Source organism: Macrobrachium nipponense, chromosome 24 (genome assembly GCF_015104395.2).
Source record: "Macrobrachium nipponense isolate FS-2020 chromosome 24, ASM1510439v2, whole genome shotgun sequence".
NCBI lineage: Eukaryota > Metazoa > Arthropoda > Malacostraca > Decapoda > Palaemonidae > Macrobrachium > Macrobrachium nipponense.
The window spans coordinates 78,938,813-78,957,317 of NC_061091.1; the positions used below are offsets into that span (position 1 = coordinate 78,938,813).

Genomic DNA, 18,505 nt, shown 5'->3' on the forward strand with positions numbered 1-18,505 from the left:
CCATTATTCCCAGGTATTTGTATCCTGTCTCATCTATGTGTTTGATGTTGTTCCCATCCTGGTAGCTTTATATCCCTTCAGTTCTCGTACTGCTTTTTGTATGTTGACTAAGGCGCATTTTTTATTCCAAACTCCATCCTGATGTCCCCAGATATAATCCTTACAGTCTGGATTAGGGTATCTATTTCCTTGATGCTCTTATCATACAGCTTGATGTCGTCCATGAACATCAGATGGTTGATTCTGTTGCCTTTTTTCTTGCAATCATCTTGCAATCATCTTTATATATAAAAACACATTCCTATAAATTTAGATATAATTCATGAACTGACTCAGAGACTATTCACATATTGACTTGTGAATAAGAACTGGACCTGATGTGCTCATTGACTCACCACCTTCATATTGAAGAGCTGAGGTTTGAGGAGTGTTCAGTCGACAGAGGCACTTGAGTGAGTGAATGTCCTGCCTTCGCAGTCACGTCTTATATACCAGCATCGAGCAAGCAAAAACTGGGCCTTGTTTCAGTGCCAACGAGAGCCACGGAAGCATTGCTTTGTCATCGTGAGGGACAATCTATAAACCTTTTGTTGTTAATATAACCATATTTTTGTACCTATGAATAAAAGAAGACTTGAGTTATAAAATCTAGAAATTGCAAAGAATTTTCTGAAGAGGAACACTGACCATGTCCTTCTTTAATTCCTAAAATTTTATTGCTTCTCTCTCTCTCTCTCTCTCTCCTCTTCTCTCTCTCTCTCTCTCTCTCTCTCTCTCTCTCTCTCTCTCCATTTGTTTTTAGAAGCATTCTGCAGAATGAATCCCTTTCTTGTCATAATTTGTAACATTCCATAACATCAGTCATCTTTTGTATCCAATTACTGGGGCCTGGGGATATGTTTTGCATCTTAAGATTATTATTTTTATTACTGACACACATGACAGCACGTAGAAAAACATCACTACTATGCCTTTAATGAATTACAAGCAAATATTTATGCTGCCATTTATCTCCATTTCCTTAAAAGTATTTCATATCATATATTGCTAAAACCTTGGGTCTCTATTTTTTCTTTAATCAGTACAGTAGGTACAAGAAGTTCGCTCGACTGACATTCTCTTCCTTTGAATATTCTTTGTCAAACTCTTTCGATCTTATTCAAAACGAATATTCCTTCCTGTCTCATTTTTTCTTATTGCGTCGATGATTAGTTAACTGACTTTCACTGATGCAGCGCCAATGTTGATAAATTTATGGATGTCTGAAAATTTTATGGTTTTGAAACTAATCGCTCAACACTTCATGAGCACTCCTACGCCAAAGAATTCGTGTGGGTTGTATACAAGGTGCAATGAACGTGTAACATCCAGGTAATTATGCAGCCAAGTAGGTAAATTACAGATATACCGATACTTGTTCAAATGCACATGTATTGTTTGAGAATCATACCGATTTCTTCTATGAATCTTGAAACCCAGAATGACAGAAGAACATATCTGCCTCGTGGACCCTAGATTAAGGTTGGAAAACAGCTATTCATTACCAATTACTCTGAATCCTCAAGATTTGGGCGTTATACCAAAAAAGCCTAAGAATTAAGATAATCAATCAGACATTACAAAGTGGCTGGGTTTGATTAGTGATTAGCTATCCATAGCTAAGATAAGTCTTAGTGTAGCAGTGTCATTATTCTTTATTAACTTAGTCCAAAGGAGGAACTCTTGTGGAGCTCTGACATTTGTTGGTTACTGTCACATGAAATTTCCAAGGAATTTTTTAAATCTGAATGGTTAGTGACGTATCCTTAGATGGCTAAGGATTCGATCTTTTCATGGCCTGTGATGTCATAGCTTTTGCCAAGATGTGTATGGCCTCACTGCTTGATCTTCTTGTGTGTGGTGGAACTAAGTCAAAGTGAACTTCCTTACCACGATGGTCTGATAACAATATCCAGTCACACGGGACAAATGGCTGGTAGCAGAGCAGTGTCTGTCTCTCGTCGTCCAGACTTACTTTTGTTTCATCTTAATTTATTCTCACATTTTGAAGTTTTCTCGTTCCCTTTTAGACGTGCATCCTCTGTCACTGCTTTCGAAAGCTGCCTTTTGCTTTCAGAAAGCTCTGAGTAGTCTGTATTCTTTCTTGGTTACTGCTGTGCTCCGGCTTCACTGTAACTTTCCCCAGTGAAAGGAGCAGGAAAGGTGTCCATTTAGGTTCTTTATACTTTCTTCTTTCTTGCCTCACTTTCTTTGCTTAAAGAGACTAGCCAAGAATTGGGCAATTTCAGCCATAGCTAGTTTCAATCCAACTTTCCAATCTAATGATGATTAAACGAGAGTTTTGTATCTAAAATCACAAATAAAATTTGTGTAAAAATTATTGAGATATTATTCTTTTTCAGAAAATATTCTGAAGGCCAAGCTATGACGCATGCAAATGAGCAACAGCTGCATTGTGCTTTTTAAAATCAGTCTATTGTACAAAATCTGGAGAAATGAAAGCAAACATTTTATTTGTAATTTATTGTGAAACCTGATTACAAAGTAGCTTCAGGAACATTTGAAGAATCTGAAGAATCTTGATGTCGTCATTAAGAGAAACGTTTACCATCCATAGCCTCCGTAACCACCATAGCCTCCATAGCCATAGCTAATGATGGGTCTGTAATAAGGCCTATAGTATCCACCGCCAAGGAAGCCAGGATCGGCTTCAGGCTCCGGCATGGCCTCAGAGGATCCCAGGATGGCAAACAGAGCCACCAGAAGCAACAGCATTGAGCCAATCTGCAATATGAGAAGGGGTCGTCAATTATCAATTATACAGAGACTGGAAATCATACTTAAAGTCTCAATCTTGATTAATCTAAGCGCAATCATCTTTATATATAAAAACATACTCATATAAATTTAGATATAATTCATGAACTGACTCAGAGACGAATTCATATATTGACTTGTGAATCAGAAGATGGATGCCGGGTACCAAACTCAAGAAAAGAGGCAACAGAATCAACCATCTGATGTTCATGGACGACATCAAGCTGAATGGTAAGAGCATCAAGGAAATAGATACCCTAATCCAGACTTTTTTTTTTGTAAGGATTGTATCTGGGGACATCAGGATGGAGTTTGGAATAGAAAAAGGCGCCTTAGTCAACATACAAAAGGGCGAAGTAACGAGAACTGAAGGGAATAAACTACCAGATGGAGGCAACATCAAACACATAGATGAGACAGGATACAAATACCTAGGAATAATGGAAGGAGGGAATATAAAACACCAAGAGATGAAGGATACGATCAGGAAAGAATATATGCAGAGACTCAAGGCGATACTCAAGTCAAAACTCAACGCCGGAAATATGATATAAGCCATAAACACATGGGCAGTGCCAGTAATCAGATACAGCGCAGGAATAGTGGAATGGACGAAGGCAGAACTCCGCAGCATAGATCAGAAAACCAGGAAACATATGACAATACACAAAGCACTACACCCAAGAGCAAATACGGACAGACTATACATAACACGAAAGGAAGGAGGGAGAGGACTACTAAGTATAGAGGACTGCGTCAACATCGAAAAGAACGAGCACTGGGGCAAAATATATGAAACCAGTGAAGACGAGTGGCTAAAGAGTGCATGGGAAGAAGGGCTAATAAAAGTAGACGAAGACCCAGAAATATACAGAGACAGGAGAATGACACACAGAACAGAGGACTGGCACAATAAACCAATGCACGGACAATACATGAGACAGACTAAAGAACTAGCCAGCGATGACACATGGCAATGGCTACAGAGGGGAGAGCTAAAGAAGGAAACTGAAGGAATGATAACAGCGCACAAAGATCAGTCCCTAAGAACCAGATATGTTCAAAGAACGATAGACGGAAATAACATCTCTCCATATGTAGGAATGCAATACGAAAAATGAAATCATAAACCACATAGCAAGCGAATGCCCGGCACTTGAACAGAACCAGTACAAAAAGAGGCATGCTTCAGTGGCAAAAGCCCTCCACTGGAGCCTGTGCAAGAAACATCAGCTACCTTGCAGTAATAAGTGGTACGAGCACCAACCTGAGGGAGTGATAGAAAACGATCAGGCAAAGATACTCTGGGACTATGGTATCAGGACGGATAGGGTGATACGTGCAAACAGACCAGACGTGACGTTGATTGACAAAGTCAAGAAGAAAGTATCACTCATTGATGTCGCAATACCATGGGACACCAGAGTTGAAGAGAAGGAGAGGGAAAAAGTGGATAAGTATCAAGATCTGAAAATAGAAATAAGAAGGATATGGGATATGCCAGTGGAAATCGTACCCATAATCATAGGAGCACTAGGCATGATCCCAAGATCCCTGAAAAGGAATCTAGAAAAACTAGAGGCTGAAGTAGCTCCAGGACTCAGCATGAGAGTGTGATCCTAGAAACGGCACATATAGTAAGGAGAGTGATGGACTCCTAAGGAGGCAGGGTGCAACCCGGAACCCCACACTATAAATACCACCCAGTCGAATTGGAGGACTGTGATAGAGCAAAAAAAAAAAATAATAATAATAAAATAATAATATAGACACATATCTCCAGGTGAGTGACATGGAATAATGCAAATCACCACTGGAAATCACCACTATTCGCTCTCAAAACAACTGGTAGTAAAATTATTACACCGTTTTAAAAAAATAGTAAAGAGAGAGAGAGAGAGAGAGAGAGAGAGAGAGAGAGAGAGAGAGAGAGAGAGAGAGAGAGAGAGAGAGAGAGAGAACATTGGTCAGTGTTCCTCATCTGTAAATTCTTCGCAATTTCTAGATTTATAACTCAAGCCTCCTTTTATTCATTGATACAAAAAAAATTATATTAGCAATAAAAATTTATATAATGTCCTTCATAATGATAAACCAATGTATCCATGGCTCTCGTTGGCACTGAAACAAGGCCCAGTTTTTGTTTGCTCGATGCTGGTATATAAGAAGTGACTGCTGAGGCAGGACATTCACTCACTCAAGTGCCTCTGTCGACTGAACACTCCTCAACCTCAGCTCTTCAATATGAAGGTGGTGAGTCAATGAGCACATAAGGTCCAGTTCTGATTCACAAATCAATATATGATTACGTCTTTGAGTAAATTCATGAAGTATATCTAAATTTAAATGCATCTATGTTTATATATAAAGATTTATGCACTGAGATTATTCAAGATTAAGACTTTCCAGTCTCTGAATAACTGATTGTAATCGACGATTCCTTCTCATATTGCAGATTGGCGCAATGCTGTTGCTTCTGGTGGCTCTGTTCGCCATCTTGGGATCCTCTGAGGCCATGCCGGAGCCTGAAGCCGATCCTGGCTTCCTGGGTGGTGGATACTATAGGCCTTATTACAGACCCATCATCAGCTATGGCTATGGAGGCTATGGTGGTTACGGAGGCTATGGATGGTAAATGTTTCTCTTAATGACGACATCAAGATTCTTCAGATTCTTCAAATGTTCCTGAAGCTACTTTGTAATTATGTTTCACAATAAACTACAGATAAAATGTCTTCTTTAATTTCTCCAATATTTATTCAGGAATAAAGTTATTTTCAAAAGCACTAGGCAGCTTTTGTTTATTTGCATGCATGAAAGCTTGGCCTTCAAAATATTCAGGTCTAATAATTCTTTAATCTTTCACGATCCCAAATCCATCAGGGAGTTGGCTCTTTAACGTATTACTTAAATAAAAGAGGAGAAGAAGCTGGAGTTTACAAGATACCGTGTAGCAATTGTACTGAGATTTACGTTGGGGAAACTGGTAGATCCAACTTGACAAAGATTACCAGCAGCACAAAAGGTCAGTTCGATACGCATCAGAGAACTCAGGATTTTCTTTTCCTACAAATTAGGGACAAATGCCATAATATGAACTGGAGTGGGCAGAGCTGGTTTTCAAAAGTAGCTGTCCGTACAAAAGGGAGATGCTGGAATCTGCTCTCATCAATCAAGCCAACAATATCAACCTGTCAGGAGGACACTGGAAATCGGATGACATTGACGAGTTAATCCTTAGGCTGTTTCTCAAGCGGGTGTCCAAGAACATCCGACCACCGGATGAGTCGCCAGACGGGAGTTAATGAGGCCAGAGGACACCAGGGAACTGTTTAATTCCCATCCTTCCTGGGCTTCTTTGTTTAATCAAAGCTGATTCTACCAACTGGCTTTTGAACAAACATTTGCTGCTATAAATTAAAAGTGACAAATTCCAGCTTATTATGGTCATTTGTGTGGTTAAAATAGCTGAGCTGTTTTCCATACCTAAACGTTCAGTTAGGTATGGACATTAGAGCTCAGCTGTCATTATTGAAAAACTGAAAAAAATATGAGAAGAAAGAATGGCTTGAATAACAAGTAAAGAATTTGACTGATATATTTTCAGGAACACCTAAAAATCCCCCAAAACCTGTTTTACCTAAAGTGCACCAATAAAAGAAATCCTTGAAGACTATGGTCTCAATAATAAAGGAAATAATCCAGACTTTCTTATGAGGTTACGAAGAAGGTTGACAAAGTTTTATTCTGAATTAATCTTGCTTTTTGGCAAGAGAAAAATAGTAAAAAATACCTCTCTTAAGCCTCATAAAATAGTAATTACTTTGATAATATGTCAATAATAATAATAACAAAAATGATAATAATAATAATAATAATAATAATCATAATTAATGTAATAATAATAATAAGAATAATAATAATGATAATAATAATAATAATAATAATAATAATAATAATAATAATAATAAAATAATAATAATAATAATAATAATAATAATACCATGCCCCTTGGAATGAAGAAACAAAACCACAACTATGTAAGGGATCAAATATATTAAAAATAAATCACTACAGAGAGCTTTCTGCAAAAGAGGCACTGAACAGATCCACGAAAGCTCTGTAGAGATTTATCATTGAATATATGTACCCATACATAACTACGGATCTGTTACTCGACTCCATAATGATGATAATAATAATAGCAGACGCACATCACCATGCCTGAGTAACAAGGAATAAGATAAATTGCCAATGCAAAGGACTAGAAAAGTCATCTTGCAAGAACTTATTCATTGTCGAAAGATTCTACAGAGAAATTACCACTACGCATGTCTTCAAATAAAATATGAGAGAGAGAGAGAGAGAGAGAGAGAGAGAGAGAGAGAGAGAGAGAGAGAGAGAGAGAACTTTGGTCAGTGTTCCTCTTCCTTAAACTCTTCGCAATTTCTACATTTATAGTTCAAGCCTTCTTTTATTCATTGATATAAAAACATTGTTATATTAACAACAAAAGATTATATATTGTCAATCATAATGACGAAGCAATGTTTTCGTGGCACTCGTTGGCACCGAAACAAGGCCCAGTTTTTGTTTGCTCGATGCTGGTATATAAGACGTGGACCAACCCACTGCTTAAGGCAGGACATTCACTCACTCAAGTGCCTCTGTCGACTAAACACTCCTCAACCTCAGCTCTTCAATATGAAGGTGGTGAGTCAATGAGCACATCAGGTCCAGTTCTGATTCACAAGTCAATATATGAATACGTCCCTGAGTAAATTCAGGATTTATATCTAAATTTATAGGAATGTGTGTTTATACATAAAGATTATTGCAGAGATTATTGAAGATTAAGACTTAAAGATGATTTCCAGTCTCTGAATAATTGATAATCGATGACTCCTCATATTGCAGATTGGCGCAATGCTGTTGCTTCTGGTGGCTCTGTTTGCCATCTTGGGATCCTCTGAGGCCATGCCGGAGCCTGAAGCCGATCCTGGCTTCCTTGGTGGTGGATACTATAGGCCTTATTACAGACCCATCATCAGCTATGGCTATGGAGGCTATGGTGGTTACGGAGGCTATGGATGGTAAATGTTTTTCTTAATGACGACATGAAAGATTCTTCAGATTCTTCAAATGTTCCTGAAGCTACTCTGTAATTATGTTTCACAATAAACTACAGATAAAATGTCTTCTTTCATTTCCCCAATATTTATTTCAGAATAAAAGGTATCTTTATAAGCACACTACAGCTGTTGCTTGGCCTTCAAAATATTTTCAGAATGAGAATAGCTTTTCAAAAACTTTTTATATCAATTCTGTGTGGGATCTTGGACACGAAAATCTCTCGTAGAATCAACATTAAACCGACAGTTTGATTGAATCTACCTATGGCCAAAATTGCCCTATTTGTGGTAAGTCTTTTTAAGCAAAGACTTACTTACTTTACTTAATTTATCTTCCCGACAATGGCCAGTGGCGTATACAGTTCCTTTCCATCTGTCTCTATCCTGAGCCATTTCCCTCAATTCCTCTAGGTTCTAGATTTCTTCTTCAAGATCTGACAATTATGTAAATCCACCTCGTTCTTGGCCTTTCCAGCGGTCTTCTTCCTATTTGTGCTGCTCTCAGTGCTCTCATTTAAGGCCAAGTATCCTCCTCAGCAGCTTCATCTCAAAAGCATCTAACCTTCTCTCCTCTGTTCTGATCAGTGCCCAGGTGGACGAACCATACATCAGGACTGGCAGTACTACTGCATTAAATATTTCCATCTTAGTTTTCAAGCTAATTTCATGCCTTGAACAAACGTTTCTTCTCAGAACTTAATAAGCTCTTGCTGCTCCTAGTTTTCTTCCTTGTATATCCTCAATTTGCCTCCCGTTCTGCTGTTACCAACACTTCCCAATAAAACTAAAAACAAATAATAACCTGAAATTCATGATGTCTCCCATAGAAGTTACGGAAGAGGAAGTTATTCTGTGGCCGCCTTTTCACTTTCTTCGTGGTGCTTTGGGGCACTGTTATGTTAAAAAAAGTAAACAATACAAGAAAATGGAACCGGAACTTCTGATCCACGAAATAAACTGTGCTGGAAAATCTGAACGACACTGAAACTTAAAACAGAAAGAAAACAGCCTACAAGAGTGAATTAGACAATAGACCTTTCAATACCTTCGAAAAAATAAGTTGAACATTGACTAATCGTGGTGTCATGTTTCCAACAGAAAATCTCAGTACTGGGATTGCTGTCTGGTCTGTCTGTACAAAAAGATAATTCTGGGAAATCATGGTCACTCAGTTAAATGTGCGTCCAGGTATGGCTGGAATTGTGTTTTAACAAAGAGAATCCGTTTAAACTCAAGAGAAATCGATTCTAACACAACAAAGACCTTGTCGACAGAAAGGACAGTATCTTGAGCTTTTATCTTTTTATTTAGTAAATGTGTACATTTATTTCTCTTTTCTAATTGCTGATCTCTTCTTATTGTATTTCATATTACCTTATGGCTCAATGCTGTTGCTTCTGGTGGCTCTGTTCGCCATCTTGGGATCCTCTGAGGCCATGCCGGAGCCTGAAGCCGATCCTGCCTTCCTCGGTGGTGGATACTATAGGCCTTATTACAGACCTATCATCAGCTATGGCTATGGAGGCTATGGTGGTTATGGAGGCTATGGATGGTAAATGTTTCTCTTAATGATGACGTCGAAAAAGATTCTTCAGACTCTTCAAATGTTCCTGAAGCTACTTTTTAATTAGGTTTCACAATAAATTACAGATAAAATGTCTTATTTAATTTCTCCAGTATTTATACAATAGAGTGATTTTTAAAAGCACAATGCAGCTGTTGCTCATTTGGATGCGTCATAGCTTGGCCTTCAGAATAGTTTCTGAACAAGGACAATTTTTCAATAAATTTTTACATCAATTTTATGTGCGATTCTGGTTTTTTTTACAAAAAATCTCTCGTATAATCATCATTAGATTGTAAAGTTTTATTGAAACTACTTATGGCCAAAATTAGCCAATTCACCTTTAGGTGAAGAAAGCAAGAAAGAAGAAAGTGAGGAAAGTATAAAGAAACCAATAGACGTCTTTCCTTTTACTTGAACTGGAGGAAGTTTCAGTGACTGAGAAGCACAGCAGAACCCAAAAGAATCCAGACCACATAAAGGTTTGATAAAGCACAAAAGCAGCTATCGAAAGCAGTGACAAAAGAAGCACCTACACCACAGGATGAGAACTACTCTGTACAGGATTTTGCGTAAATAACTTCTTCATCAGGATGTACGTAAAGGCGAAGACTGAATTTTTCGCATGATATGATTAAAAAAAATGATCAAACTGAAATTCATGAAGTCTCTCGTAGAAGTTACGGAAGAGGAAGTTATTTTGTGACCGCCTTTTCACTTTCTTTGTGGTGCTTTGGGGCACTTTTATATATATATATATATATATATATTATATATATATAGATATATATATATTATATATACTTATCTATATATGTATAGTGCTTCATTGCATTCAATTATAAAGTGTCTAGAAGGAGTCCATGGTACGAGATTTTAAAAGGCCAAGTTTATTGCATATGATACGTTTCGCACATACTCTCTGTGCATCATCAGTCTGTGAATAAAATACAAAGACATATTATAAACAATCATATAAAATTAAAAGGAATTCACAATTTTAAAAATAAAGTCTAAAAAAGATTAAAAAGAGCAGTAAATAAAAAGAGAGACTACTAAAAACACCAACCGTCTATGATCAGAGGCGAAGATGGAATGAGTTACAGTTGGCAGAGAGAAGCGACGACAACTATGCCAGGTACAAAGGTGACGAGGACAAATTACCGTTTAATGAGGGCACCAGTCTTTCAATATATAACGACTCCAGCGTTGTTAGTTGGTGAGGATGTTTGACATAATCAATTATTTTAAAAATTAAAATGTTCTTTTTGAAATTTCAGTCTTGCATATTATAGAGTGGTTTCTGATATTGGAAAATTCTGGTTGTTTTATCCTCTTACCTGTACGGAAGCTAAAGCCTAAATTGGCTTACATATCTGACCCTCAGCACCTCCGAGTTGATCCAATGTAAGAGCCCGGACATCCAGGGCATGTGAATTTATTAATAACGTTGGATCTCATGAAGGGCTGAAGGCGATCTTTGAAATTAAAAAACGATCGAATAGTGCAAGGATTACTCGACACAAGCCTGACTTTAAGACAGGGAATTTCCTGTTCAATTATACGAGTGAGGTTTAAGATAAATTTTGAATCGGACAAATATGGAACAGTAGCATAAAATATTTTCTTCGGTATATCAAAAGTAGTTGATGATGGATGGAAAAATTTGGAAAGTACCTTGTTGGTGATTTTATGTACTATATCTTGTGGAAATGAATTGGCTTTGAAAAAGTTTGCCAAGAAAGTCATTTCGTTATGAAATATTTGCCACGAGGAAGAATATTTGAGAGCTCTATTAATCAGGGTATAGATGGTGTAGAGTTTAAATGAGTATTGGCAAGAGCTATAAAAGTTATTGGTTAATCCCATATTAGTTCGTTTTCTGTATACCGCCGTGGTGAATTCCGAGTTATTTCTCGTTACCTTAATATCACCAACAAGGTACTTTCCAAATTTTTGCATCCATCATCAACTACTTTTGATGTAACAAAGAAAATATTTTATGCTACTGTTCCATATTTGTCCGATTCAAAATTTATCTTAAACCTCACTCATATAATTAAATTGAACAGGAAATTCCCTGTCTTAAAGTCAGGCTTGTGTTGAGTAATCCTTGCACTATTCGATCGTTTTTTAACTTCAAAGATCGCCTTCAGCCCTTCATGAGATCCAACGTTATTTATAAATTCACATGCCCTGGATGTCCGGGATCTTACGTTGGATCGACTCGGAGGTTGCTGAGGGTCAGATATTGTAAGCCCATTTGAGGCCTTTAGCTTCCGTACAGGTCAGAGGATAAAACAACCAGAATTTTCCAATATCAGAAACCACTCTATAATATGCAAGACTGAAATTCAAAAAGAACATTTTAAAATAATTGATTATGTCAAACATCCTCACCAACTAACAACGCTGGAGTCGTTATATATTGAAAGACTGGTGCCCTCATTAAACGGTAATTTGTCCTCGTCACCTTTGTACCTGGCATAGTTGTCGTCGCATCTCTCTGCCAACTGTAACTCATTCCATCTTCACCTCTGATCATGGATGGTTGGTGTTTTTAGTAGTCTCTCTTTTTATTTACTGCTCTTTATACTTTCTTCACATTCTTCTTTCAAGCCTCACTTTCTTTGCTTGAAGAGGCTGACCAAGAATTGAGCAATTTCAGCTATAGGTAGATTCAATCAAACTGTTGGTCAAATAACGATTCAACGAGAGATCTTTTGTCCAAAATCACAAGTAAAAATTATGTAAATAGTTATTGAGAAGTTATTTTTGTTCAGAAAATGTTCTGAAGGCCAAGCTATGACGCATGCAAAGGAGTAACAGCTGCATTGTGCTTTTTAAAATCAGCCTATTGTACAAAATCTGGAGAAATGAAAGAAGACATTTTATCTATAATTTATTGTGAAACCTTTTTACAAAGTAGCTTCAGGAACATTTGAAGAATCTGAAGAATCTCGACGTCGTCATTAAGAGAAACATTTACCATCCATAGCCTCCATAACCACCATAGCCTCCATAGCCATAGCTGATGATGGGTCTGTAATAAGGCCTATAGTATCCACCACCGAGGAAGCCAGGATCGGCTTCAGGCTCCGGCATGGCCTCAGAGGATCCCAAGATGGCAAACAGAGCCACCAGAAGGAACAACATTGCGCCAATCTGCAATATGAGAAGGAATCATCGATTATCAGTTATTCAGAGACTGGAAATCATCTTTAAGTCTTAATCTTGATTAATCTCAGTGCAATAGTCTTTGTATATAAAAGCATATTCCTATAAATTTAGATATAATTCATGAATTTACTCAGAGACATATTCAATGAATATGTCTCTGAGTAAATTCATGAATTATATCTAAATATTGATTTGTAAATCAGAACTGGACCTGAGGTGCTCATTGACTCACCACCTTCATATTGCAGAGCTGATGTTGAGGAGTGTTCAGTCGATAGAGGCACTTGAGTGAGTGATTGTCCTGCCTCAGCAGTCACGTCTTATATACCAGCATCGAGCAAGCAAAAACTGGGCCTTGTTTCAGTGCCAACGAGAGCCACGGAAATATTGCTTTGTCATCGTGAGGAACAATATATAACCTTTTGTTGCTAATATAACAATGTTTTTGTATCAATGAATAAAAGAAGGTTGAGTTATAAATCTAGAAATTGTACTTGCGGAAGGGGACTACTGGCCAATATTTTTTTTTATTGCCTAAAATTTATTACATTCTCTCTCTCTCTCTCTCTCTCTCTCTCTCTCTCTCTCTCTCTCTTCTCTCTCATCTCTCTCCTCTCTCTCTCTCTCTCTCATTTCATTTGTATAAACATATAGGAATACCTTTGCTGCAAAGTATTTAGACAACGAATAATTTGTTATGGAACATTTTACCTCAAAAGCAAGTGATTGCAATGAAGACTTTATCAACTTCTTTCCATCCCATCCTATAGTTGATTGCTGTGTGTTTCTCTATTTCCTTAATTGTTCAGACCACATTCTTGACTGATTCGTTCAGTTGATATTCTTCAAGAACAAGACGGTTCGAGCGACTGACGAGTGACGAGTCTTCCTGAGAATATTTTCAGTCAGATTCTTTCTCTCTTATTCAAAGCATTCCTTCTTTTCTAATATTTTTTCTTATTGCAATAATAATTGATTACTTGACTGGTTTTCATAAATTTGGTTTATATAATAATAAAGCTATAATATATATCATTTGATGAAAGTAGGTAAACATAAGAAAAAACTTCGTTAAAACATTCATATCACTTATCTTAGATACTATGCACAATTTAGCTGGTCGAGTGGCATAGTGGTTAGTGTCGGGGCATGCCACTCAGATATCACAGGTTCTCGTCTCCCCCAGGGTAAGGAAAAATCGCTGGCTCTGTATCATGATCTTTGGATGCTTGAATTTCAAGTCAGACCCCTCTGTGATTGTTCCATGTGTATAGGTTTCATCTACTGAAATGATAATAATATTAATGAATATCTAAGTAAATAACAAAGTTCCTTTCAGAGGGAACATATATCATTCATAAAGATGACTTGTTTCTTTCGTGAATTTTCAAACTTCGCTGAATTCCATATCGCCTTCCTACCCAAGAGTCGTGGATAGGAAATAGTTGCTCTTTTCCCATTGCTCTGTCAGGAAATGATTTCTCGAATTTGCAATAATAATTCAGCAGATAAGTTAGTCTTTGCAAAACTGCTGGGTCTGATCAGTGCTTAGCAATCAGTGGCTTAGCAAAAGCTTAACCTGGTCTATTCTCTTACGTCATATTCCCAAGTGAGAGCCTTGAGGACATTCGGCATTGTCTGGTTTCTTCCGTAAGAGGTTTCCAATGCCTTGTCTATTTCTGAACAGTCTGGAAAGTATCCATAAATGGAGAAGGATTAATTTTTCTTCGAGGCCTTGGACTGTTGGATACCACATACCACTTGCCTGTCATTCTTGCGAGGGCTGGAACCTGGAACCTGGAACCTGCTTTTGTACGAAAAGTAATGGGTTACAACTACTTCAGGAACTACATAGTAAGCAAAGAATTATTATTATTACTAATATTATTCAGAAGATAAACCCTATTCATATGGAGGAAGTCCTACAAGGTCCATTAACTTGAAATTCAAGCTTCCAAAGAATATAGTGTCTATAATTGTCAATATAATTACAGATATTTATATGTAGTTAGCGTGTGTGTAAAGCATTCTAAGGAGTAATGAACAGTACGAAATCAATTAGCCAAGTCTCCATCTCTTAGGTTTTAGCAGACATTATATCTGGATGCTGGCGAATGTCACAGGGCGTCTGCAGACTTTTCACAATGTATTGTATGGCATTAATTAATAGACACGTTCACTTCGTACAGAACTTCCCTCCCCACAAATGAAGATGAATTCAGTATTCGAGCGTCTCAATCTTAAGGGACAAATACCTGGATTCTTCGAGGTGTCTCTCGCCTGTATACTTCTTGGCTCAGTTCATGAGGAAGATCTACTCAGCATCACTCAAAAATAACCTTTATTTTCCACCTAATATATTTCTCATTCTATGATGTGTTCTCATTCTCTGAAGGCGATGGTTCTGATGTTACTGCTTTGTGGTTTTACAAACCTTTATGTGGTCTGGATTCTTCTAGGTTCTGCTGTGCTTCTCAGTCACTGCAGCTTTCCCCAGTTCAAGGAAAAAGAAAGATGTCTATTGGGTTCTTTATACTTTCCTCGCTTTCTTCGTTCTTGCTTCATTGACCTAAAGGGGCTGGCCAAGAATTAGGCAACTTCAGCCATGGGAAGATTCAATCAAACATTTCAATCTAACAGTGATTACACGAGAGATTATTTTGCCCAAAATCACACGTAAAATTGATGTAAAAAGTTATTTAGAACTTATTCTTGTTCAGAAAATATTCCGAAGGCCAAGGTATGACGCATACAAATGAACAACAGCTGCAATGCTTTTTAAAATCAGTCTATTGCACAAAATCTGGAGAAATGAAAGAAGACATTTTATCTGTAAATTATTGTAAAACCTAATTACAAAGTAGCTTCGGGAACATTTGAAGAATCTGAAAAATCTTTCTCGACGTCATCATTAAGAGAAACATTTACCATCCATAGCCTCCGTAGCCACCATAGCCTCCATAGCCATAGCTGATGATGGGTCTGTAATAAGGCCTATAGTATCCACCACCCAGGAAGCCAGGATCGGCTTCAGGCTCCGGCATGGCCTCAGATCATCCTAACATGGCGAACAGAGATACCAGAAGCAACAGCATTGCGCCAATCTGCAATATGAGAAGGAGTCGTCGATCTTCAGTTATTCAGAGACTGGAAATCATTTTTAAAGTCTTAGTCACGATTAATCTCTGCAATAGTCTTTATATATAAGCACATATTCATTGAAATTTAGATATAAATCTTGAATTTACTCAAAGACGTATTCATATATTGACTTGTGAATAAGAACTGGACCTGATGTGCTCATTGACTCACCACCTTCATATTGAAGAGCTGAGGTTGAGGAGTGTTCAGTCGACAGAGGCACTTGAGTGAGTGAATGTCCTGCCTTAGCAGTCACGTCTTATATACCAGCATCGAGCAAGCAAAAACTGGGTGTTGTTTCAGTGCCAACGAGAGCCCCGGAAACATTGCTTTGTCATTATGAAGGACATTATCTAAATTTTTGTTGCTAATATAATTTTTTTGTATCAATGAATAAAAGGAGGCTTGAGTTATAAATCTAGAAATTGCGAAGAATTTACAAAAGAGGAACACAGATCAATGTTCTCTCTCTCTCTCTCTCTCTCTCTCTCTCTCTCTCTCTCTCTCTCTACGAGAGACATCATGAATTTCAGTTTGATAATCTTACATTGAATAATCTCATGTGAAAAATTCATTCATCGCTTTAACGTACATTGTAATCGAAAGGAAAGGTGTCTCTTTGGAATCATTATACTTTCATCACTTTCTTCTTTCTAGCCTCACTTTCTTTGCTTCAAGAGACTAGCCAAGATTTAATCAAACTTTTGGTCAATAACGATTCTACGAGATTTTTTTCTTCAAAAACACATAATGTTGATGTAAACAGTTATTGAAAAGTTATTCTTGTTCAGAAAATGTTCTAAAGGCCAAGCTATGACGCATGCAAATGAGCATCAGCTACATTGTGCTCTGAAAAATCAGTATATTGTACAAAATCCGGAGAAATAAAAAAAGACATTTTATCTTTAATTTATTGTGAAACCTAATTAACAAAGTAGCTTCAGAACATTTGAAGAATCCGAAGAATCTTTCTCGACGTCGTCATTAAGAGAAACATTTACCATCCATAGCCTCCGTAAAACCACCTAGCCTCCATAGCCATAGCTGATGATGGGTCTGTAATAAGGCCTATAGTATCCACCACCCAGGAAGCCAGGGTCGGCTTCAGGCTCCGGCATGGCCCTCAGAGATCCCAAGATGGCAAACAGAGCCACCAGAAGCAACAGCATTGAGCCAATCTGCAATATGAGAAGGAATCGTCGATTATCAGTCATTCAGAGACTGGAAAATCATCTTTAAGCCTTAAATTCATTAATCTCAGTGCAATAATCTATCTATATATATCTTTTATATATACAAACACAATTCATATATAAATTTAGATATAATTCATGAATTTACTCAGAGACGTATTCATATATTGATTTGTAAATCAGAACTCAACCTGATGTGCTCAATGACTCACCAACTTCATATTGAAGAGCTGAGGTTGAGGAGTGTTCAGTCGACAGAGGCACTTGAGTGAGTGAATGTCCTGCCTTAGCAGTCACGTCTTATATACCAGCATCGAGTAAGCAAAAACTGGGCCTTCTTTCAGTGCCAACGAGAGTCAAAACATTGCTTTGTCATCGTGAGGGTCATTCCATAACCTTCAGTTGTAGTAACTTCTATTAAAAAAAACATTGTTTTTTTTATCTATTAGGGAACAGTTGAAGGTTTAATTAGAGAGCAAATCTATAAAATGAGGAGATATTAGGGAAAGGTGAATTGGATGATGGTCTTTCCTCTCTATTTCGATTTTTTTATGACATAATCTAGAATGTCTGTCTTCTCTTGTCGTGGGAATTCAATCTCTCTCTCTCTCTCTCTCTCTCTCTCTCTCTCTCTCTCTCTCTCTCTCTCTCTCTCTCTCTCTCCTTTTCAAATGTATACACAAATTCTTTGTTATGATTTTTTCACCAAGTTTATTGAAGCTTAACGTAATCTTTTGTAATTTGCATTATTCGTTTCATCACATCTACATATTTCATTATTTCGACGCTGTTTATGTATCTTAAATGGAATGGAATTCAATAGATAGATGCAAATGAAGTTTCAATACTGGTGGAACTTGTGAGTTTATCTTTATCCTTATAGAAATATATTATAATGTTTTTTTTTTTTTTTTTTTGTCCTTTAAGCAATTTTTATATCTGAGGGCCTATCCCTAAGTTAAGGAACCCTTGCCCAGTTACTATTATATTTTTATAATAATTCAAAGTAACGAATATACAGAATGCTTCAGTAACTAACAGGTTGTTGTGAAAAATTACTTCTCTAACCCTTTCCAAAGGAATTATGCCTTATTCCATGATATCAGCTCTTCTTCGTATCCAGTTACTCAGGCGGAAGGATATGCTTTTTTATTATTATTATTATTATTATTATTATTATTATTATTATTATTATTATTATTATTATTATTATTCACAAGATGAACCCCATTCATAAAATAACAACCCCTCAACTGGGGCCACTGACTTGAAATTAAAGCTACCAAACAATATGGTGTTCATTTGAAATAAGGGAGATAAGGTAATATGAAATACAATATAAGAAGAAATCAGCAATTAGAAAAGAGAAATAAATGTACACACTTTACTAAATAAGAGATGAAAGCTCAAGATACTGTCCTTTCTATCGACAAGGTCTTTGCTTTGTGTTAGAATCGATTTCTCTTGAGTTTAAACGG

The 18,505-nt window shown here is 37.1% G+C and overlaps 4 long non-coding RNA genes across 4 annotated transcripts; 2 read left to right on the forward strand and 2 right to left on the reverse strand.

The window, feature by feature from the left end:
- Window positions 1-2,508: 2,508 nt before the first annotated feature.
- LOC135205844 (uncharacterized) lies at window positions 2,509-16,062 on the reverse strand. The gene is made up of 2 exons (XR_010312624.1): window positions 16,006-16,062; window positions 2,509-2,784 (listed from the first exon to the last, which is right to left on the reverse strand). It is a non-coding gene; the product is annotated as an uncharacterized LOC135205844 (long non-coding RNA).
- Window positions 5,014-5,548, forward strand: LOC135204430 (uncharacterized). The gene is made up of 2 exons (XR_010312213.1): window positions 5,014-5,070; window positions 5,273-5,548. It is a non-coding gene; the product is annotated as an uncharacterized LOC135204430 (long non-coding RNA).
- On the forward strand, window positions 7,477-8,011 carry LOC135204439 (uncharacterized). The gene is made up of 2 exons (XR_010312220.1): window positions 7,477-7,530; window positions 7,735-8,011. It is a non-coding gene; the product is annotated as an uncharacterized LOC135204439 (long non-coding RNA).
- LOC135205843 (uncharacterized) lies at window positions 12,403-13,193 on the reverse strand. Its single transcript, XR_010312623.1, has 2 exons — window positions 12,926-13,193; window positions 12,403-12,678 (listed from the first exon to the last, which is right to left on the reverse strand). It is a non-coding gene; the product is annotated as an uncharacterized LOC135205843 (long non-coding RNA).
- Window positions 16,063-18,505: the final 2,443 nt, after the last annotated feature.